The 8236-nt window shown below is 40.6% G+C and overlaps 1 protein-coding gene across 13 annotated transcripts in view; it reads left to right on the top strand.

Annotated features, from left to right (window-relative positions):
* Positions 1-952: 952 nt before the first annotated feature.
* MYT1L (myelin transcription factor 1 like) overlaps positions 953-8236 on the top strand; it is a 404563-nt gene continuing 397279 nt past the window's right edge. For 4 of the 13 annotated variants that reach the window (XM_038560664.1, XM_038560665.1, XM_038560668.1 and 1 more), the window contains exon 1: positions 953-1287. The gene's annotated coding sequence lies outside the window, so the exon portion shown is untranslated. Of the gene's footprint in view, positions 1384-6140; positions 6638-7743; positions 7942-8236 lie in introns of those variants that run through there. The other 9 variants (XM_038560666.1, XM_038560669.1, XM_038560672.1 and 6 more) reach the window with 7 other exon arrangements.

Below are 8236 nucleotides of genomic sequence, written 5' to 3'. Positions count from 1 at the left end.
AAAAGAATGACAGAGGTAAGTTCGGTTTCACAATAACGGTGCTGTCAGGCAGGCAGTCTGCATGTGAGCAGCAGAAAATGAGAAGAATCGAACAATCCCTTCCCATCCCCCCACCCCGGCCACGCGCACACACACTCGCACACACGCGCGCACACACGCACACACATGCACACCCACCCACATGCACACACATACTCCAACACCAGTCGGTTAAGGGGAAAAAGGGCGATACCTTTTTAAAAAACGAAAGGCAGTAAGCCATTATTAGCAAGAGCTATATTGAGCATGCTTGCCAGACAGGCAGCAAAGCCGAGCTCCAGTTCCGCCCAGACATGTGCCTTGCCATTTTCATTTTAATCAGCCTGCTCAGGATGGCTGCTGATTCATTTTGCAGGATGTCCCCCTGGGAGTCAAGGTGGAAGCCTGAGGCGAGCTGCTACTGCATCAGGGCAGCACAGAACATCAGACAGGGAGAGTGGGGGCGAGGAGGAGACAGGAGATCCCACACTCCACATTCCAGATTTCAAGATGGCTATTTAAAAATCCTTCCCGAGACCAAGTGCACTACAGAAAATATAATGAAACAAAAATAAAGAAAAAATATGTCACAATGTCATTTCATTATCAAACCAACCCCCTCCGATGAAACACACACACACACACACACACACATGCGCATTTCCACAGAATGCCTTGAAATTCTAGTTTTCTTCATGGTCACTGTAAACTGCTATATATATATATATATATATATATATATATATATATATATTCATATTTACCTGGTAACTAGCTGGGGTGGTGTACCTGATTTAGCTGGAGACTTTGATTTGTGGGATTGACAACCTTATTATGCACTGAGCTTATTATTGATATTATTCTGCTCTCGGTTGCCATGGCCACCTTGTGAGAGACATTCAATTTTCTCTCTTCCATCATCATTATCTATGAGGCCATCTGTTGTGGAAAATGAATTCAGCCTCATTTGCATGACTGATAAGCAATTTTTTTTTTATCTATTTAACAGAAGGTCATATGCCGGGGATTTGGAGCTCGTGAAAAAAAATGTGGAGAAAAAAAAAGCATATCGAGAGCATGAGTGGGAGTGTGTGCATCAGGGGACGCATGTGGAAGTGAAACAGATCCCTCAGGCCCGCGAGCCGATCGCGCTGCGTTTGTCAGTCCTGCCCGGGCGACATTTTTTCCCTAAGCTACTGCACACTAAAGCAGAGAGAGAGCTTTCCTCGCAGCCTTCTTGAAGCCCCCTGATTTTTTTATTCATTGTTGGTGGGTGTATTTTATTTTACGTTTTATTCCCTGGACTATGGGTTATGGTGTCAATATTCACTGAAGACAAAAAGCAACCTTTTCTGCATCTCGGTGGTAGGCATATTCCTCATCCTCCTTTCAAACTTGTGGTGGAAAAGGGTTTTCTTTTCTTCTGGTGTCTATTGAGCCAGCACAGTTGACAGCATTGAGTTGGTCGTTAACTTGTGAGCGGTTGTGGTCATGTTGTGAGGTATGTGATCTTCGTTAGGTTAATTCTGTGGACCTGGTGGACAGCGTATGTTTTACCGTAGTCCAGGGGCTGGTGCTGCAGTGCCTATTGTTTGCTCCTTTTTAAAGTTATTTTTACAGCATGGCTGGGAGCTGAAATGTTCCTGGGCTAGAGAGTTTGTGAGCCACAGAAGTCTGTCTTTACAGCAAAATGGGTATTAAGATGCATGCCTTAACTGTGATGTTGTTTATTTAAAAAAAAAAAAAAACTTGCTGCATGGACAATACTTGGATGATTTGCGGGCACTGAAACAAAAACTTCCCAGAGACTTTACTGGGTTACTTTCCATTACAAATGAAGCAGAGCATTGTTACAAAGGCTGTTAAAACATTCGATATTCTTGCTGTGATGTTACATTTTGCCTAATGGTGAGAAAGTTGACTTATATGGTCTAAACTGAGAAACTCAAAGATTTTTAACTATTACCTAAATGTCTGAAGTTCATAGTGATGAAACATTATTTCAATTGTAACAGAAATATGTCTTCTCATGCAACTTACATTAATAAACTAGAAGTCCAGACTGCAAACTTTAGTTTCAAGATAGGTCATAATAAGGAAATAAATAGATATGCAAATATTCATATGATAGTTATTCGAACTATAGAGCATTGAATTTGACTTTAGTATTAAATTAGCCATGACAATTTCTTGTACCACTAAAACTCTACTATATAATACTGTAGAATTTTAAGTTATTTATTTACTTTGAGTAAAAATATTTTTCCTAAGAGCTTTTGTGTTTGAGTGTATTTTACTGAACAAAATTAACTTCACAGACAAAAGCACCCTACCACCACCCTTATAGGCATAAGGGAGTCTTTCTAATTGTTCAACTTCATAAAAGTTATGCAGCTTTCTAAACGATAAATAGAGCATGTCTGCCATGCAGATAAAAATGTGATTACTTTTTTTAAAAAAGTGTTTTGCACAATATTCCCTTTTGAAAAACAGCTCCATTGCATTCCCGTAAGTTTTCACCTCTTCAGAACTTTGAATGCAAAGTGTTGATTGTATATCATATACACGACTAAGTGACACGTTCTAGGAAAAAGGAAGTTTATTTTTTTTTCTAATTGACCTGAAGGAAAGTGTATGATTCTATGCTCTCAAGTACAATAGGTTAATTGGTTGAAATTCTCCACAAGGTTGAACTGTAGTGACATATTTTCTTTATTAAAGACAATAGACGGTTGCTGATATGCTTGTATAATAATTTTTTACTTGATGGCACTTTTAAAAAACTCTTGCCACAGTATCACGGATGACTTATAAGCAAAGCAGCTGTTATGTAATCCTTCCTTTTAAAATCAGCCATTTTTTTTTATATTTTAGCTCGAGTATTACAGAAATGATTTCACTCTAGTAATTTCACACTTAGTAAGTTCAAAACAATAAAAGCCCGATAGTTTGTGAAGATTATTTAAAGTGACATCACTTTTCTCAGAGGACTGTAGTTGAATCACGGTAACGTGATACCTGGATCTATATTATAATAGGAAGGATTATGCTGGTGCTTTTTGATCAGTACATGTCGTCTTCAGATTTGGAAAGCAGAATTGTCAACTTCTGAGCAAACTAGGAGGTAGCAGAGTTGGTTTTTCCTTCTCCCCCACCCCCTCAAAAAAAGTTAATTACCAATCTTGGTTGGGTTCTTCCTTGTCTCCCTGACATTTGACTGCTGCTAATTCACTGATTAATCTCATTAATGTGATTATAGTGGGATTTGGAGCTGGCTGCCATTGTTCTGTAGACAGTGCCATTCAGCCCGAGCACTTGCCACCTCATTCAGTTTTGCTGTGATTTTTCAAAGGCTGGTTGAGTGAGCCATTGTGAGCAGGGCTTCTCTCCCCTTCCCTTTCAGCACCGGGAGCTGTCCGCTGCTGATAGCAATTACGTTCAGCCCTGACTGACTTTCCACTAGTTTACTGGCAACGTAAAAATGGCTCACTTTCATCACCTTGATGATTGTGCTCCTTGAGGTAGGAGCAAGAGCAGCCTTTATGGTCACAATTGGGTGTTTTGAAGATGGTGGCAGAAAAGATATGCAATCTCTGTGTTTTACTCTGCACATAAGAATTTCACCCCACTTTCCAAATTGCCAAACATTAGGATTTCATTAAAATCACTTGCCTAAGTATACAATGGTGCATTGGAAAACTGTAAACACTAGGTAGACATGTTTTTCAGATGGAAAAGCTTTTTGTAATGGAAAGGTATGTAATTACTGATAGACATTTATTTTGGAAACGATAAGCCAGGACCATCAAGATGAACCAGCAAGACAGGAAGTATACATGAAGCATAAATGTCAACTTCTCATGAGTTAAACTTGCATCCTGCCGCGAAACTTGGGCTGATTTTGTGTATGTGTGTTAGAAGCTGAGATCAAAGTTAAAGGCCCAATGATCTGTAGACCATGTATGTGTGCTGTAACAAAATTCCTAAAGGAATATGAGCACAGAATTTCCTTTCAGACTATAAATATAGAACAAGCATGATTTCAGGAAAATGTGGGCACTTTCAGAAAAGGGGCCCCTTCAGTCTATGCCTTCCATTGTTCCTGTTCTGTTTTTCACCTAGCTTATTTTTTTTTACTGTCTTGAAAATATTTATATTCCATACTTTACTATTGAATATGCCTGATGTTTTATGCCTGTTGTCTATGCCAATTTTCAGTAGACTAAGAAAAGGGAATAAGTTATTTTGTAACTTCAAGGCTTTTTAAAGTTTTTCTATTTGTTAAAACTATACTTAAAATTTAGACTTAATCTATTTGTTGATTTGCTTTTAGAAATACTTCACATGTGTGATTAAAAAATCCAAACCAGTTTTCTGTGAAAAAAATTATTTTGTTGCCTAAATAATATTTTCAAAGTCACATGGGTAAACCAGATTTCCAACTCTACCTGTAGGATAATCTGAGGGAGAGGTATTGTCATAAGAAACATGGTATAATCACCCAAAATATGTTGTTTACTTATTATATATTTTGATGGCTACATTTTTAACTTCAAACAACTTAGCATTTTAGTTACTCTTGAATATTTTATATTAAGAAGCCCACTCAGTGAGATAAGAGGGACTAGCAAGACACTTTTTGGTGAAGGCAGCCCTGCCCTGACACTGAAGGGTAGCTCATTGGGTTGTCCTTTTGAGTTCAGGGCTACAATTCCAATCAATAACTAGATTTTCAAATGCATCTACTACTTAGCCTTAAAGTCTGCCTTGATGCAAAGTCTCACCAGCAGTCTGTACAGGAAGCGAATGAATGGTAGATTCAGAAACAAAGATCTTTAGTTTTGGCAAATTCTTATAATCTAATTACTTATTATAATTTGATTACAAAAAAAAATAATTTGATTACAATAGTATTATGCACTTTCTTATGTTCAAGTTTTTTTAAAAAGCCCTTTATACAAATGTCTTCTTCTTCTTCTTCTTCTTTTTCTTCTTCTTCTTCTTCTTCTTCTTCTTCTTCTTCTTCTTCTTCTTCTTCTTCTTCTTCTTCTTTTTCTTCTTCTTCTTCTTCTTCTTCTTCTTCTTCTTCTTCTTCTTCTTCTTCTTCTTCTTTTGAAAATATGTGTGGCATTCCCCATGAAGGAGTAATGGAGGCTAAACTTGAACAAAACTTGCAAATGATTAACATATTTTTCAGCAGGCCAAGTTTCACCATAGTATATTCTTTACCACAACACTGTACCTGGCACTGGTCTACATTTATTCCAAACTGAACTAAAGAGAAAAGATATCACAAACTTAAAATTGTGTGTGTGTGTATAAAATTATTTTTTTAAATTTTATTTTGAAGTGGTGGACATAAGGCACATCCAAATATCATGTGTGGTTGATGTAAAAAAAAAGATATTTTACATTGGCGTACACCACAAATTAGAAATAATGCCTATAATGGCCATAACTTATACAAGAAATCACACTAAATACTCTACTTTTGTAGTGATCTGTTGTACGATTTTCCTGATACCAGATTATTTTAAGGCAGCAGCTATACATTTCCCATCAGTGGGCTGTATTTCAATGCAACATGGTTTCAGTTTGGAGTATGCTTTGTGTCCTGTCTTCTCTCTCTCTCTCTCTCTCTGTCTCTCTTTCTGTCTCTCTCCCTCTCTCTCTCTCTCCCTGCCTCTCCCTCTCCCCCTCCTTCTCCCCTCCTCTCCCTCTCTCTTTAACTCTGTTCCTGTTTGTCTGTTGTTGCCTCCCTCTCTTCTGTCTGTGTCTCTTTCACACCTGCATTGTTCAAGCATACACAATGATTTTTTCTATGCCTGTTTTCACAATGAAACTGTTTTAAGCTTTGACATCATAATGAGTCCTCAGGGTATCTGTAGAAGTAATCAGAGATGGCAGAGAAAATGTAAGCCAGGTGTTATAAAACTAGAAAGAACACACAAATGCTTATTTATTATATGAAGAAATACTGATAAGCATTGCTGTATTGGGCTCTTCTGTTAGCAGATTTTTCCTAAAATGTATCTCTTTAAAAAAAATCCCTACTCCCCACGTGGTGATTATTGGAAAAGTTGGGAGGGGGAGGAAAATATTTTAGTCTAAGTGTAAGGGGTGTTGTGCTGCGAGAACACAGAATGGTACAGGGCATTCTCCTAAAGCGATCCTCGCTCTCAGACTGCAGTGATTTCCAGCAGGGCTGGATGGGAAGGGAACGGTGGGCTCTGTAGTAACCAGCATGTCTGGTCTCAACACGTCAGGCAAGAGGCTCGGGATGTAGAGGAATCACGTCTGAAAGGCAGACTGAGGTGCTCTCGGTAACTTCAGACTTCGGAGCCGTCCCCCCCCCTCGGAAACCACGGTCAGCATCGTGCTCTGTGGAAAAGCCTGCAGTGGTTTATCACCGGTGGTGGTTCTGCCCTAGACTCTCCGTCTACACAGTGAGCTGACGGTGACGGCGCTGGAGGGCAGGGGCGGATGGAGTGGGGATGTATAGGGAGAGGCGATCAACACGTGCCATGGGCTCTCCACAGCAGAAATAGCCCTGCATGTGTGGAGAAATAGACTGCGGAACAGCGTTTTGCTTCATGGCCACCAACTCTTCTGCAAAAAGGTATCTCTTTCTTTCTCTTCCAAGCTTGTGTATAATTTATCTGGTTGTTGTAACTTCCAGCTCTTTGGAATGATTTCACTTGATCTCTTAAGCACTTGGGCACATAGTTGTTTCCCTGCCTACCTGACTATCTGCAGCTTGCGTGATGACAAATTCTAACACTTCCTAAAATCGCATGGTCTGGTGTGCAGAGGAGCCAACAATGGACTCTTTCTCCAACAGAGCTGGTCCTTCAGGATCATATCGTTGTGGGCAGGCACCCGATATACCCGCATGCAGCTGGAGTTGTCATTAAACAGAAGTCTGTGTCTGCAAGGCTAGTGTCCAGGGGGAGGAGTGGGAGGTGCTAAGTAGCCTTTGTGATTTAATGTGGACTTTCATAGTGGTGAGTGTTATAACAGAGGTTTGCAGGGAGTGCAGTGGCACAGTCACTGCTGGACGAAAGCTTTTATTGCTCGACCCAAGGAGCTATCTATAAAATCAGCACTTTCTTTTTTTTTTTTTTTTTTTTTTTTTTACGGGGAAAATGCTAATGAAAGTCATATATCTATGTTCCTTTCTGTATTTTTGAAATCTCATTTGGTCTCGCCTTTTCTGATCAGAACTTTTTCTGGTATTTTTTCCCCTTCAGACAAGACCCCAAGACTGATGATGTTTTAACTTTCTTGGAGAAAGAGTTTTATGTCTTTTGTTTTAAGCGAAAGTGATAAAAGAAGCTCCTACTGAAGCAGAGCATAGTGTGGTTGGCAACCCCGGAGAGGTTTAGGAGTCAGTTCCAGTTAACTCTTGTGTAACTGTTCTCTCCTTTGAAATGCCAGGGCAGGCTTCCGAACCTCTTTTTTGTTTTGTTTTTAATGCTAAGCGGTGGCACCGTGCACAATACCGTAGGTGCAGCCGACCTGATGAGGTTTCTGTAGCCACAGCGTGGATTTGCCATAGCATCGATGATGGGGGCGGGGGGGGGGGATGTTTTTAGATCTACTGCCTCCCCGGCAACTGCTCCCGGCCTGACTGTGGTATTTACAGTTCTCATCTATTACATTGAATACGGCACTGCACATGATACACATTCTGCTCTAGAGATTTAGGGGCCTGTGGGTACAATGTAAGAAGCATACAGCATGCATCCCCAATCTTGTCTGACTGTGTTGCAGGCTTAATAAACAGGAAGGTTAGAAATTACTGGTTTAATCCACAGCTATCACTTGAAAAATATCTAGCTCAGCGCTGAAGTTCCCTCCCGTACTAGGATTTGGGGAAATGGATATGTTTGGTAGTGCTTAGAGGATGCAGCCTGCCACAGGGTAAGTGAGCGGTGAGCTGGTGCTGCTCTGCGGGCCCGGCCTCCCCGGGAGCCGCTGCCTGATGCCCAGCTCGGCCGCCGAGGCGCGGCCCCCTCCGCCAGGCAGCGCGGCACGCATGACAGCCTGGCCGGCGTTTAGTGGTGTCAACTTATTAATTTCCATCTTCGACTTCAGGCCTGTTAGTTTCCTGTCTGAAAGCATTATTACTTTTGTCCATGTGGCAAAATAATTAGCATACAGATGAGCGGTGGCCCGGCGTCTGAGCGCCGGTAGAGAGAAGATGTGCAGTGCAAAG

The sequence above is a fragment of the Canis lupus genome, chromosome 17, assembly GCF_011100685.1.
Source record: "Canis lupus familiaris isolate Mischka breed German Shepherd chromosome 17, alternate assembly UU_Cfam_GSD_1.0, whole genome shotgun sequence".
NCBI lineage: Eukaryota > Metazoa > Chordata > Mammalia > Carnivora > Canidae > Canis > Canis lupus.
This window is presented reverse-complemented; position numbering and strand designations above follow the sequence as displayed.